The sequence below is a fragment of the Hipposideros armiger genome, unplaced genomic scaffold (assembly GCF_001890085.2).
Source record: "Hipposideros armiger isolate ML-2016 unplaced genomic scaffold, ASM189008v1 scaffold_14, whole genome shotgun sequence".
In the NCBI taxonomy this organism is placed as follows: domain Eukaryota; kingdom Metazoa; phylum Chordata; class Mammalia; order Chiroptera; family Hipposideridae; genus Hipposideros; species Hipposideros armiger.
This window is the reverse complement of record NW_017731364.1, coordinates 6,642,608-6,658,644: the sequence shown is the minus strand read 5'-3', so window position 1 is coordinate 6,658,644 and position 16,037 is coordinate 6,642,608. Positions and strand designations below refer to the sequence as shown.

At 40.4% G+C, this 16,037-nt stretch overlaps 1 protein-coding gene across 1 annotated transcript in view; it reads right to left on the bottom strand.

Annotated features, from left to right (window-relative positions):
* Nucleotides 1-16,037, bottom strand: part of TPRG1 (tumor protein p63 regulated 1) — a 49,221-nt gene that overhangs the window by 20,138 nt on the left and 13,046 nt on the right. The window lies entirely within an intron of this gene.

Below are 16,037 nucleotides of genomic sequence, written 5' to 3'. Positions count from 1 at the left end.
TTTATTATTTCCTTTCTGCTACTCACTTTATGCTTGTTTGGTCTTCTTTTTCTAGATTGTTGAAGCAGGAGGTTAGATTATTGATTTGAGAATTTTCTTGTGTTATAAATTTACTCCTCAAGACTACTTTAGCTGTCTCTCACACATTTTGTATTTTTATTTGCATTCAGTTCAATGTAACTTTTATTTCATTTGAAACTTCTTTGACTCCTGGTTATTTAGAAGTATATTGCTTTGTTTCTAAGTGTTTAGAGATTTTCTACTTATTTTTCTGTTATTTTCTTTTTAATTTCAGTCTAGTCAGAGAACATACTCTGTATGCTATCAATTCTTTTAAATTTAGTGAGGTTTGTTTTGTGGTTCAGATTGTTGGATGTTAGTTTATGTTCTCTGGGTGCTTGAAAAGAACATGTATTCTGCTTTTACTGGGTGAAGTGTTCTGTAAATGTTGGTTGGGTCCTGCTGATGTTGTTGAGTTCTACATCCCTGCTGACTTTCTGCCTATTTGTCATACTAATTATTGACAGAATGGTGTTGAGTTCTCCAACTATAATCATGGATTTGTCTATTGCTCCTTTCAGTTCTATCAGTTTTTATTTTGCATATTTTGCTGCTCTGTTGTTTGGTGCATATACATTTAGAATTGCTCTGTCTTTATGGTAGACTGACACTTTTATCATTATACAATCCCCTTTCTGTCCCAGGTAATCTTCTTTGCTCAGGAATCTACATTTTTATGAATTCACATAGCACAGGATTTCAGAGGCCACAGTGATTCTTAAACTTTGTAGTTCTTTCTACTGGACAGACCAGTGGAAAAAGAGCCTCCTTCCTCTTCACATTGATTACTCCTCCTAGACCCATCCTACCTTCCTTACAACAGGGCATTTTGGGACAACTTAGGAACCCCATGCAGTGGAGAGAGTTTACTGTTTGTGAATCAGGCAGCACGTTTACTCATAAGCGTTTATAATAGTTATTTGTATAACAGCTGTAGCGTTCTAAATGTGTTGATAGCCTCAATATTAAGATTGAGGTCTTATCTGTTTTAATTAATAAAACACACATTGGCAGGCCCCTAAATAATCAAGATTAAATTTAAATTATTGAGAAATTATTTCCAGTGCTTGCTGCTTTTCTGAAAATGTCAGCATCCTATTTGATATCTTTTAGTAAATCCAGAAAAAAAATGCATATAGTGGTCATGAAGAAAGTGTAAAGACAGCAGTGTGCTCTAAATAGAAAATGCATTCTAAAATAATAATAATAATAATAATAATAATAATAATAATAATAATACCCTGATTTCATTTCCTACCAAGTTGCGGTCACTAGACATGTGGTTGGAAGAGATGCACACACTTGGATATTATGAGTGGGTGAGCCCACCACACACCACTGCATCAAAGGACTGAAGAGGGACCCATGTAAGGCAACAGGGAGTGGCAAGATATTGGCAAACTGGGAACACACACCCTATTTAAAAGCACTCAAATGGCCTATGGGTCTCCAATTTGTGACCCCAGAAAAAATTATGGTCCAACCTCTTTAGCATGCCATTCAAAATTCTTTACTTTCTGGTTCCTTTCTACCTTTCTAGCTTGTTTCTAAGGCCCTCCCTCTTGATATCTATAACCCAGCCCCACTGAATTGTTTGTGGTTCCCTGAGTTTATATCTATTGCTCTGCACATATTCTTTCCTCTTCCTACAATGTTCTCTCCCACCATATCTTTTTTGGAAATTTCTCTTCTTTCTTTAAACTTGGATACCCCCTTTACCCAACTCAGCTGTACAGACACAGTGATTTCTGTGCTCCCATAGACTCATTTGCAGGACTGCATATCGCACACATCACACTCTGTTGTGACTAAATTCACTTGTCCTCCTACCTCACAAAAGTGAGAGTGAGCTCATTGAAGACGGAACTTTTGTCTTACCTGCCTCTGTATTTTCAACACTTAGAGTGGAGTCTGGTTATGGAAAGAGTTCAGTAGATACATAAATGTATGAATGAGTGAATATGAATAAATAATAAAAGCCAATTCTTTTGTGTACACACCATGTGGGAAATTTGTTGTAAGCATTCTACGTATAATTACTTACATTGTAAGTAATATTACATTAAATGTAAATTACTACATATAAGTAATTTAATCCTTGAATTAATAACCCTCTTTACATCTCCATTTTATAAATGATAAAACTGAGGCCCAGAGAATACAAGAGATTTATCCAACCAAGGTCACACAGACAGGAAGTGATGGAACTGGACATTCAGCTGCGTCAGGTTTTTCTCACCCTTTGGCTCTTTCTGACTCCTCCCTAATTGGTCGCAGTCTTGGGAAAACAAACACTTCCAAGTACATTTGTGACTGCAGTAACAAAATGCCCTCACTGTCCTATAATTCAGGTCACTCCGGGACCATTAGCTATCTGGATGAAGCTGCTGCCATGGGGAATTTATAGAGAAAAGCAATGTGTTTAATTAAGTGGTTGTTGAAAACACCCACCCAGTATAAATGGATTCTGGCAACAGAGGTGCTTTTCTTGCTGCCAGAGTCCTGCCACAGGTCATTAACATCTTGATGGATTTGAGGCACTTTTTAGCCTGAGTGCTTTCACCCAAGGACGGAGAAAGTCTCACTGGGCTTTGAGCTGCTTGGAGGCCCAGGGAAATGAAGGCAGGACTCGATGGATGGACCCTGTTAGTGTCAGTGAAGGGCTTCAAACAGTAGATGACTCTATCGGAATTAAATTCAAGTCAAGTCCGTGATAGATTCTGAGGCCCTCCCATGTGCCAGACACTGTATGAAGCACTGGGAGGTGGACAGAGATGAGCCTGGAAAAAGGTGAGTCAGAATCAGGCCCTGCCTCAAGGAACACTTTTGTCACAATACACACATGAACTACACTGTGAAGTATAATGTGAGCTTAAAGAAGGGAGAGGAGGGCCGGCTGAGTGGCGTGGTGGTTAAGAGCTGGCTTGGGACGTCAGAGGGCCCCGGTTCGGATCCCACATATGAGGGCCAGTGACACTGCCCTGTACAGCTAAGATGCTGAACAACAGCTCAACCTGGAGCTGGNCCAGCTCCAGGTTGAGCTGTTGTTCAGCATCTTAGCTGTAGAGGACAGTGTCACTGGCCCTCATATGTGGGATCCGAACCGGGGCCCTCTGGCCTCCCAAGACAGTTCTTAACTATCGCAGCACTCGGCTGGCCCATGGCCCTCATTTTAAAGACAAGGAAACTAAGGTTCAGAGTCCCTTAAAATGACCTGCCCAGTGACTTACACCTGGCAAGCAGTAATGCAGGGATGTGAAACAAGTACCCAGATACCAAACCTAGCCAGTCTTAGCTTTCTCCCCAGTACCACCCACCTCCAAAAAGAGGACCCTTCAGTATGATATGAAAATGTGGTAAAACCCACCTCTGAAGGGAGCTGATGTTATGATATGTATCGCTCATCACTCCTAGAACTGTTTTCTCTGGGAACCCGCTCCTCAAAACAACAACTCATGTCTGTCCCTTCTAAACCTTGGCCTCGTGCAGTGGTCCCTGTCTTGGGGAAGAGCCCTTCTTCCATCTAGGTATGCAAGCTGGAGATGTAGGAGTCATTCTCGACTCATGCTGTTTCCTCACCTCACATATGAAGTCCTAGATATTTTACTCCCAAAATCTCTCTCAAAACTCCCCCCTGCTCTCCATCTTGACGGTCACCATCCTGATCCAGTCTTCCCTCATCTCCTGTCTGGATTATTGCAATCACTCTCTCACTAGGCTTGGGCTCATCACCACCTAGACCTGGTTTGCCGACATTTGTTTTGGTTCCCTTCCAACCTCTTCACCATACTGCAATGACGCAGATTTGAAAAAACAAGTCTGGCCTTCACCTCCCCACTCTGGCTTAAAACACTTCAACAGTTCCCTAACATTCTTACGAAAAATGACAAAAATTCTTCACGTGGTCTAAGAGACTCTGCAGGGTCAGGCTCCACCTACTTCTCCAGCCTCATACAGGCCATGTCTCTTCACTCCATTCTCCTTGACTTCCTTTCAGTGTCTGCTATTCACCATGCCCACTCCCACTGAAGGGCATTGGAGCACGCTGTTCTCCCTGCTAGCAATGTTCTTCCTGATCTTTTTTTACCTAGTTAACACCTGTGGGTCGTGAGCTCAATTCTGACTTACTTGGGCAAGTTTTCCCAGACCTCTGTGTATATTCTAACATACACTTTCATAGCACCTCGCATTTCTCCTTCATAGTACTCACCCCAGAGATAATTTCATAGTTATATCTGTGATCATCTAAGTAATATCTGTCTCCTCTCCTTACTGTGAACTCCACCACAAAAACAGAGTCAGTTAGCACTGTGTCTCCAAGGCTATAGGGGTCCAAAAACTATTTTTGAAATGAATTAATAAAAATGGAACAATCCTTGTGCTGTGCAACCTACAAGCCTTGGTCCATGCTGCTTGTGGAATCTTATCCCCAGGTTTACACACTGAAACCGTCCCCTATTAAAATAGCACATTTTCAAAACATAGTCAGTAACACTGGGTAAATATTCATGCCATGCTAGTGAGAAAGAGCAGGATACAAAATGTTACCATCATGTCCAATTTTGCAACAACCACAAAACACATAGATCAAAACATTCACATGCTTTTTCTGAGTGGTGGGATTTCCAGTGACTTTTTTTTCTTTATGCTTTTATTAGCCGATATTTTGTTTGTTTGTTTGACACTGAACATATTCTACTTTATTGATAAAAGAGATTTTTTTAAAAATAATAAACCTCAGCCATCCTTCTAATTCCCATTTTAAATGTTACCTGTTTCACAGAGCCTTACCCTTACTGCCCTCACCCGCAAGCGATGTTACTTTTCTTTTCCTTTAAATACACACAAGCCTCTATCAGTGCCTCAGTGGTGGCTCTAGTCACATTATTCTCTGTATGACAGTGATTTCAGTGCTTGTCCTATCTTTCCCCTAACATTTGATGTAGAGACAGTGCCTTCGTCCTATCTGAGTCCCCTCAGTGTTCTCAGTACAGAGCCAAAGAGAGAGAGAGCTGGGTCTTAGCAGTGAGCAGAGCATGGAGTAAAAAACTAGAATCATAAGGTTCATTCCCTCGGTTGTAAAACCCTGTCTCTCCTGGCAGAGGACTCACCTCATCTCCTTTTGCCACCACTATTCCTCAGCTTTAGAGTCATCCCAGGGAAGGGACCTGGTTTCACCATATATATATATATATATATATTTAAGAGATTTTGATTAAACTTTAGCTAACATATAGTGTTATATTAGTTTCAGGTGTACACCATAGTTATTCAACATTTATGTACCTAAAGAAGTGATCACCCTGATAAATCCAGCAACCATCTGACACCGTACTACACTATCACAATATTACTGACTCTATTCCCCATGCTGTACACTACATCCCATGAAATATTTATTTATTTTTGCCAGAAAACGAACATGCCCTCTGTGCAAGAGTAGCTCTTGGTGGAAATATACCTATACCACAAGGGCATTTTATGTTTTCTTTATTGAATTGAAAATCAAATAATGACATTTCCTCCCAATATTTGAGAGCACCCAGGAGCTCCGTGAGATTTGCGGTTTCCTGGGATGACAAGAGTTTCACCAGCAGAGGGCAACAGCGAACTAGCAATGACAGGCAGGACCTGTCGGAGCACATTCCCAGAACCCCCACCGAGTTACTCAAACCATCCTAGATGCCTTCCCAGTAGCCCCATCCCTATGCCTAACAATACTTTCAGTGGCTCTATTAAGGCTGTGCCAAATCAGTTTGTGGTTTTCAAATGATTTTTCTTCCCAAAGATTTTTTTTTCTAATATCTCCCCCATATACACACGTGCTTCACACACACACACACACACACACACACACACACACACACACACACACACACCACTCAGAAGAAACAACTTCCCTGATACTGAATAGAGTGACTACTGTGGCAGTGGGCCCTAGACAAAGGCCTTCCCAGATCATGTGCTCACTAAGGATTTTGTGCAGGCATCAGACAAAGACATTCCTGGACTGTATGGTCAGCAAGACTTCCGCGTTTAATATTTCCAAATTCCTACCTCACCCAGGAACCAGTCAGGAACTGGCACAATGGCCACATGTTCTAATAATAAATCTTAGCTGCCAACCTGGAAACCTCAGGGTATATAGCCCCGAGTCCCACCCGGATCGGGGCTCAGCCTCTGGATGTGAATCCGATGAGCCTGTGCCGGCATTAATAAAAGTTGCTTCCCACGCCTTTGTGTCCTGTCTCCTTGTCTGGGTTCCCTGCAACAATACCTGCTTTACAAATCAGCCTCCCTTTGCGTGCCCCTTCAGCCCCCTAGCAGCGACCAGCCCTTGAAAGAGGAAGACAGTGTCCCGGCCAGCCAGGAATCAGCAACCTGGGAGAAAATCATTCATTCCACACATATTACTGGAGTGCCCACTGGGTTCCAGGCCCTGAAGAGAATCCAGTCTGGGTTTGCTCTTCAAACACAAACAGATGAAAAATGCATAGCATTGAAGCAAAGCAATTTCCCTCCCTGTGAGGTAACTGAAGAGTTTCAAAACCTTTAGCTAAATAATCCACATGCCAGTCTTTCAATCATTTGGTTACTCTTCCCTGGACTTCTCCACTTTGTGTAAAAGAGGGGACCCTCCAAGTAAGCACAGTAGTCTAATAAAAACCCGATGTTCACAAACCTTCCTTGTTCCCAGGCCCCCTGACTTGACTTCCTGTGCTTCATGTTTTCTCGCTACGACGCCAAGCAGCCAGTTATGTACCAGATTCCATGCTGGCTACCGAGGATACTGAGAAGAACGTTCGGTTGTTAAGGGATACACAGCTCTCTAAGGAGTGAGGTGAAATCATGTAGGGAAGTTAATGTAGCACCCAAAGGAGAGACGAGGCTTCATAATGGTAACACAAGACCCCAGGTTCAGGTCTCTAAATTCCCAGTCCATTGCCCACAGGCCTGAGGAAAAGGACCCTCCGGCATCTATTTGATGCCTTGAAGAAGCTGCTCGTCAATACTTCATTTCCTGCTGTTCGGTGAACATCTCATGGTTGGAAAAGCACAAGTTGCAAAGTACAAATGATTCTTTGGAATGCACACACACACACACACACACACACACACACACACACACACACACAAAGGTCTCAGGAGTACTTATTCATTTCTTCAACACTTCTTTAATGTGTAATACTATAGGACAGAGTGTTCCCATAAAACATAGAGAAGATAGATTTGGGAACATCCATTTATGTATCCACAGGGACTATCCCCCCCCCCCCAGAATAAGAGAAGTCCTATCATGGAGTTCATATTGTTCCAGTTGATTGCAGGAAAAAAAAAAAAAAAAAGGTCAATTTTTCCCTTGAAAAACAAAGGAGTTTGTGAGTTATAATAAAAAGTAATAAAAACTATAAACAATCAGTTTTAGTTGGGAAATTATACATATAATTATATATATATCTATATCTATCTATATATACATATATAGATAGATAGATAGATATACACACACANTCAGAGGGCCCCGGTTCGGATCCCACATATGAGGGCCAGTGACACTGCCCTGTACAGCTAAGATGCTGAACAACAGCTCAACCTGGAGCTGGGCTGTGGAGAGGACGGCGTAGGCTGCAGCCCCTGCTGCAGTGTGTTGCCATGGGCTACTGTATGTAGCCAGCAGCCAGCGTGAGTGTGAGCAGCCAGCAGCCGCAGTGAGCGGCTGTCCAGAAGCCGGCAACGGATCTGTCTCACCTGGGAAGAGTGCAATGATGGTGCCAATTTGGGCCAGTGTAGCAACGTCCTCCACAACTAGACTGAAGAACAAAAGGACAGCAACTTGTCTGTTCCCCTTCCCCCAATTCCCCAATGCTGTTCCCACCCCCCAATTCCCCAATAAAAATCTAAAAAAAAAAAAAAAAGAAGGGAGAGGAGATTTTTCTGGTTGAATTACTCTTGAAAGATGTTATGGACATTACATCCCTGAAGGACAGAAAGGAAAGGAAGGCATATAAAATAGAGCAAACTGGTTGAAGGAAATCATGAGGTCAAGAAATCGTGTCAGTAACAGCAAGCAGTTCAAATTTTAGTCCGTGACATGCATCGTCTTAAGGATGCAGCAAAAAAGTTTGAAGGAAGTGAGGACCCACTGAAGTCCTCAGACTATAAGCATGACAGTGATCTGGACAAGTGTTTCTCAAATGTTTGTGTACATAGGAATCAACTGGGGAACTGAAAATGCAGATTCAGGCTCAGTACGTGTGGGGTGGGTCCTGAGGGTCAGAATTGCCAACAGTTCCTAGGTGGCACTGCTGCTGCTGATTCCAAGACCACACTTTGAGTTCCAAAGGTCTAGAATAGGTGGAAGTATGCAACAATTAACGGGGTTGGGTAGGAGATACATTTTATAATGTTAACTTACTTTTTACAGTATGTTTACTATTCACGATTAAAAGGATTAAAAATCTCTGATTTCCAGGTGTTTGGGTCTTTTTTAAAAAAAATTATAAGTAGCAGTATCTTTGTTTTATAGAAGGAGTTCAGCATTCCTTATAACATAATTACTGTGACGAGATAAAGTGTGATTGGTCTTAGCCCATCAGCGGCACCTGCCATCCCCTACAGGAATCTGACTGTTTAGTTGATTCTGGGAAAAGACTAAATAAACTCAAATGAATAGCAAAAGGCATAGAATGATCTGGAGCAGAAAAAAGAAGAAGGTTGCGAACCTATCTAATGACTCTCTGACCCTCCTCCCTGCAAACAACAGATAATCAACAAAGAAACTAGATCGAGGCACAAAGATCATTTACCCAATTCAAACTGCAGTGATTGCTGTGTTGGGAGATAAAAAAATCACAAAAGGCAGCAAGAGCAGTGCTATGAGATGACAGGTAGGCCGGGAGAGCCGTCCTGTGGAGTCAAGCCCTCCCATGACCCTTAATAAGCGGTTGCCTTTAGACAAATCACTTCATCTCTGGGTTTCTTTATCCATAAAGTAAAGCCAGTAGTTCCTCCTTGCCTTCTCCTGTGGGTCGGATTGAGGATCAAATGTGAGAGCAGATGTGAAAGAGATCACATGCCCTGCTGCTTTGGGGATCAGTGAACGCCAAAGAGGCACCTGGTGCCTGGAAACTAATATAGTTCTCAGTCAACTGTTCCTCAATGTCCCTTTGTCTCCCTAGATGCCTTTCTTTTTATTTAAATACCTAGGAAGAACTTTCTTCTGGGGAATCTTTCTGAATGAAGCAGAGATGGTCTGCACACTTAACACTTACCCCACCAAGTCCAAGAAACAGAATCCTGAGTTTACCCAACATGTTTCTGCCAAAGGAGCCACATGCCATGATTTAATAAGAGACGACGTGGAATCTTTGTGCAATAGTGAAGGGATTATTTATGCAAAAGTCTGGCCAGCATAATGCATTGGAACCTTACCTCTGCTACTTAAGAGCTGTGTTACTCTTCTGTGCCTTGATTCTTCATGTGTAAACTGTAGGTAATGTTTCCTACTTCAGACAATTACGATGCAGATTGAATTAAATTAGGAGTACTTTTTAAAACTATAAAGTGCTATAAAAATACTATTTATGACTTTTTATCAAAAACTAAATGGGTAATGCCTCATATATCTTCATCTCTTTCTAATCATGCAGGTTTACTCTGTCCCACTTGTAAATACTCCTCACTTGGTGCTTCAGTTTTAAAAGAATAATATAAACCTGTAAATGTGTATGACCATTAACATTTGGAGAAGTAATTGCCCAGTAATAGGTGAATGATTGAGTCACTTTACAAAAAATGCATGGTGACCAGGAATAACACGTGGAAAACCTGAGAGAGGTGTCATTTTGAGATAATCAAAATTATATGTATTATACTAATATAATGGCAAATGCATGGAAAGCACTTATCACAATACTTGGTACCATTTAAGTGCTCAATAAATGTTATCGATTAATATTATAACAATCTTTGGCTAACAAATTCATGGAGAAAAGCTGGAATGATATATACCCAAAATTAACAGTGGCTGTGCATCTTTCAAGAGCAGTGAATTTCTAGTGGACTGAAGAACATATTCAAACAAATTCACTAATTAAAAATAAAAAAATAGCAACACCTATTCAAGTTCACCCAGCTACACTGACAGTAAGTAGCACAGCAAAGATTCAAACCCAAGTCTTTGGATTCTAAATTCAGCATTCTTTCTAGGACTCTAGGCTGCCTCATTTACTTCACTTTTATTCTACTGTCTATATGTTTGATGTCGATAGTGAATTAGATTTCACATATTTATTATCCTAAAGTCCTAGGATAAAAGCACGGGTGGATTTATGGGGAAGGTAGGCAATGAAACATGTTGTAAGCATTTTCCACAAAGATGAAGAGGGAGAGTTACTTGATCCCAGCCACCAGAGACAAGTCTCCTTGGCTATAAATAAGAGGGAGAAAAACAATCTCCCCCACCACCTCTTCACATTAATGTGTATGGAGGGAAGATCCCTTCTCCCCCTGCCCCCTTAACCACCTCAGACAAAGGCAGCTTGAGTATATTCCACTGAAGAGTCACTTCACTGCCATCATATCACACTTCTTGAGACTCCCTAGAGTGTCAAGATGTCCTCCTTGCTTCTGGCTTAATGCATCATCACTTCTGAAAGGGTACACATCATTTCTTTAAAAGTCCTTTCCCAGAAAAGCCAAGAAACACAGTGAGAAGAGGAGGCAAAATTAAGATAAACACAACCGTGTCTTTATAGCTGTAGAGGCAAATAAAACTGCTGGATGGGCTGGGCTAAAGAAGTACTGGGTCAGGCCGGTGGAGTGGCGCGATGGTTAAGAACTGGCTTGGGACGCCAGAGGGCCCCGGTTCGGATCCCACATATGAGGGCCAGTGACGTTCCCATCCTCCCAATTCCCCAATAGAAATCTTTTAAAAAAAAAAAAAAAAAAAGAAGTACTGAGTCCTAACTGATGTCTCTTTAGGGAATTCTTAACAGTTTTAGCTACCTGGGACCTCAATGGAATTAATGGCTGCCTCTCTCTAGTTCTTGGTTTGGCTTCTCTGTCCACCCTCCACCCAAGCGCCTAACTCATTTTTCTAATTTACTTAGTAATATATCTAGATCAGTTTAGAACACCACAGAGCAGCTCACCTGGACTAATTCAGGTGGCATCCCTTGAAACATGCCATTGCTGACTTAATGTTACTTTATGTCCTTGGCTTCTACAGAAGGCAAGACTCTAAGAAACAAGCATGTCAGGATTACTGCCCCTTTTGAAAAACTACTTATGAAGTTAGTATCTGGACCCATATGTAAAAGAATCTACTCAACATCTCTTTGTCGATGTTCTAAGGATACCTCAGATACATTTTCCCAAAAAAATGTATACTCAACAAGTTCTGTAAAAACTGAATGGCAAGGTTATTGGGAGGATTCAGTGAAATTGTGTGCACAAAGTTCCTTTTACAATGTTTGGCTTCTCAAATATGGTGGCTTCTCAATAGAGTTATTTTTTCTAAACCTAGAATGGTTGCCCAGTCAACTACTAGTTTTCCAGGCCAAAGCCAAGAGTTACCTTGGATTTGTTCCTCACAGACAATTAAACTCAAAGATCCACAAATCCCAGCTCTGTCAATTATCAATTTATTGCCTCTCAGTTCTAAATGTACCATTTAGTACATGCTCTATGATAAATACCAGAATACCCCTAAGCATGTCTCCTTTAAATTGTGCACCATGGTATGCTTTTGCAGTAGAGAGTGCTAGACAGAGATAGCAGGAAGAGGCTTTTTGCAACTTCTAGCTGGGGTGGTGGGGGTGGTGTGAGGGTCAGCAGTGTAGGTGTCAGAACATCCAACAGCCTCTACCCAGCCAAGGGCCCAGACCACAGACCCTCTGCCACTTTTTGCTCCTTCTGCCTGGCATTAACCTTCCCTCAGGCTCTTGTCTAGTCTCCATCCATTCATAAGTGAAAAAGGTGATTTTTTTTGCTGAATTGAATAGCAGCTTTGAATGCTGGACGAATATTTCTTCAATATGTTTTGTGCTATTACAATGTATATGACACACTTGTATATTTAACCTGCATTGTTAACATATTCTCCATTGCTTCCTTAAGTTTAGACAATCAACGAAACAATAAATCAAGCTCTGGTCTCCAGTGTTTGCTGATTTCCATTATGTAATTGCTGCCACCAGGGTTAATTTCAAGCTACCAACGTGACACCACTGAATATGCAGTTGAAAAGAGATGTGCAATAGCACACCATCGTACAGTATTTCCACCACACAAATATAATTGTCATAGATAACCCCAAGAGTGTACATGACAGCAAAATGAAGTAAACTAGTCAGAAAGTAAGGAGTTTTGAGCAAATTACCTTTATATTAAATTTAATTTATTTGTTGTGAAACTTTATATAATTTAATTTTAATAATTAACAACTGACTATCAAAATTCCTGAAACTGTACCATTCACCTCTTGTGAGCCAGGGTGAACCAGCATGTCACTGGATCAGACAAGAATCTACTATACCACCCAGCCGCCCACCCATTCATTGATTCTTTACATTTCAAACATAGACAGGTCACAAGCTCTCATCCACAATTCCAAAGTCAACAAAACTCTAAAAATAGCAGCTGTGGTACAAACTCACTTTTTGAAACAGCACGAGTCCATTTATTCTATTTTTAATATCACATGTTTCCCTGAAAAAAATATTAATGTGTTTAATGATGGGGGCTGCCCCAGACCTCCACTTAAGGCATAATATAAACAGTATATTTGTTGTTTTTCTTTTCTAAAGTCTGAAAAGTTATCAATCTGACTCACATCTGGTCCCAAGGGTTTGGATAAGGGATTGTAGACCTTTAATGATCTTCATAAAAGATATAGCCACACTTCCTCACCCATACGTGCCTCCCCATCACCTATGGGATAGCACCTAAGTTCTTAAACATGATACACAAGGCCTTTTAGCACATGTTCACAGTTCTCACCTTGCCCTCTGATATCACACTACTTCTAGGAGTCTGAACAGCCATAACTAAACATGGATCTAGGCTTGTTATTCACACCTACACCTTATACCCTTTGGGAAAGAATCAAAACCCTGCTAAGGTAGAGGTGCAATCCATCTTCCTTGCTCTATCACTTATGTGATCTTCAACTGGCAACTTCACCTTCCCTAGTCTCCATTTCTCATCTGCAAAATGGGAATCATAAAACCAGCAAGGTTATAGTGAAAATAAAGCAGGTTTGTGTACATGAAGATACTTTGTAATGTGCTGTATACATTAAAAAGGCTTTAACACTCATCATTCTGAAAGTGGAATATTTGTTTGAAAGCCAACATTCTCTAAACTGTTGGATGAGCAGCTAAGGGTTTCTCATCTCCATAAAAGGAGCTGAAAGCTGATGTGTATAAAGCCTAGTCATTTTTACCACATACACACAAAAAAGGTTACACTTGAAAAGAGTCTCATATGATTGATGGGGTTGGAGAAGTTAGTGTAATTACAGCTTTGGAATTCATAAGGACTGAATGGTTGGGTCTCATTTTTTTTTTCCATTAAAATTTATTTGGGTGACAATGGATTGTAAAATTACATAAGTTTCCAGTGTACAATTCTGTAATACATCCTCTTTATGTCACACTGTGTGTTCATCACCTAGAGTCAGTTCTCCTTCCATCACCATATATTTGACCCCCATTACCCTCTTTTACCACTCCCCTCCCCCCTTATCTTCTGGTAACCACTGAACTATTGTCTGTGTCTATGAGTTTTTGTTTCTTTCTTTGTCTTGTTCCTTTGTTGCTTTCAGTTTTATATTCCACATATCATGACACAAAAGAGGAAAGGGGACAAGAGTAGCCCCAGCTCTTACCTTTCTGGGCCTGTGTTTATATGTTTGTTTAGTTCAGGGTTTTGTTTTGTTTTGTTTTGTGGTTAATTGGAGGTTGGTTTTTGTTGTTTTTTCTGCCTTTCCCTGCATTAATGCACAAACAAATGAAACACTTAAGTGTGAAAGTTCATTCATAACTTCTATGAGTATGCATGTCCCTCCTTTGCCAAACAGCCTCCCATCTTTTGCTTGAACAGTCACAGTGGCTGGGAGCCTATTCATTTAGTCCAGATGTCTGAACCATCTTGACAACTGGCAGCTGTTTACATTGCAAGAAGGCAGTCCAAACCAGCTATAAGGCTTAAGAGGCCAAAAAAAAGAAAGAAAAAGAAGAGAAAAGAAAGAAAGAAACCTGAAAATTCTTACTATGGTAGAAATGACTGGAATCAGACTTTTTCTTTAAAGTAGCTTTTGATGGAGATTAAAGAGAAGCAAAACGATTTCAGCAGAGTGAAACATGAAAAAGAATGGCTATTTAAAGAGGAGAAATGAGTTCCAAGTACAAAGGAAGAAAGTCTGACAGCAAATAAGCAAATATGATTGCTTGGAATTCCATGTGCACAGGACACATCCCTGATTTTTCTCTTTAATATAAATGGGTACAACAAAACAAAAGAGAAATAGAAAACTAGTTATCATATAGTTCTTATAACCTCTTGGAGCGTCCTATTAGGTTCAGAGCTGGGCATAAAATTTGAGTCTTTGGGACACAGTTTTTTTATATTTATCTGAAAGTTGCTGGTTTTACCAATCATCCTAGTTGATGTCAAATCAAGCACAGAGAATTATGGTGCTAAGCCTCAGTAGATCAGACAATTTAATTCATCTTTGGACAATTGATATCTACAACTCTTTGTAATCACTGAACAAAATGTTCAAACAACAAAAAATCAAGTTTCTATACAAATAAAACCATGCAATTAAAATAGGCACTCTTAAAGAACCACTGCTTCTATTATTTGAGAATTCAAAAATAGCCACCACTCAATTTTGAAAGGCCACACTTGTGCATTCTTTCTTAATTGTAGAAACAAAATAGGTTAAGTGTTTACCTCTAATTTGACCTTCAGAATTTAAGCAGATATCTGTTCTAATCAAGGGGACTTTTCATCTGCACAAGTCAAATTTTTCTCTGTGGATGGGAGGTGGGAAGTGGAAAATAAAATGTGCATTGGTGAAAGTAAATAAATGAAAATCCTGAATTATAGACTTTTCATTTGTGGTAATACAGAGATGATAGAGGTAGAGATAGAAGTAAAGGCAGAGGATTCCAAAAGAAAAGACCTTTTATCAATAGTATTTGTGAACAAAAGAGGGGCAGTAATATCTGTTGAAAATCCACTATGTGCTGGGGACTTTGCTAAGAATCTTACCATATTATCTTGTTTAGGCCTTATAACAACTCTTCAGGTCCATATCATTATCTCCAATTTATGGATGAAGAAACCAATATTCAGAAATTGTCAGGTGAGTTTTCAAAGTTTATTTTCATTCAATTCTTGGAACCCATTTGAAACAAGAATATAATGTGGTGGTCAGTCAGCTCTCAACTCACAGGTGATCGGGTTCTACATTCACTGATTGAGAAATGTGTTCTGCTGGCCTGGGTGGTTAAATATTCAAGTGTTGCCCTCTTGAAATTTAGTCAAATTAGATTCTCTGTCCATGAGTGAAAGGTTAAATTCTTCTTCACTCAAGGTATAGGAATTACTAAACTTTTCTGCTGGAAAATTTGGTGATCATGTTGCTAAGCCAGAAAACTCACGGCGCCAATTAAGCATCGGAAATGGAGTTCTAATTTCATTCTCCATTTAATATTATGGATTCCATAGCAGAAAAGAGGTGCCTCTTGCCTTTATTATGTGAATATTTTACTTATTATTGTAAAGGTCATGTATTCCTATTACTTTCCTGGTGGATAAAGAAAAGGTCAAACAGACACTAGAGTTTCAGGGCAGGACAGAAGGGCCATTACCTTCATGGAGTTCTTTGCAGTGGGCATCCTTACAGCTCAGGTAAGGCTTGGGTGTGAGTGGAACTGTTAGTGAAGTGATGTGGACTGCAGTGT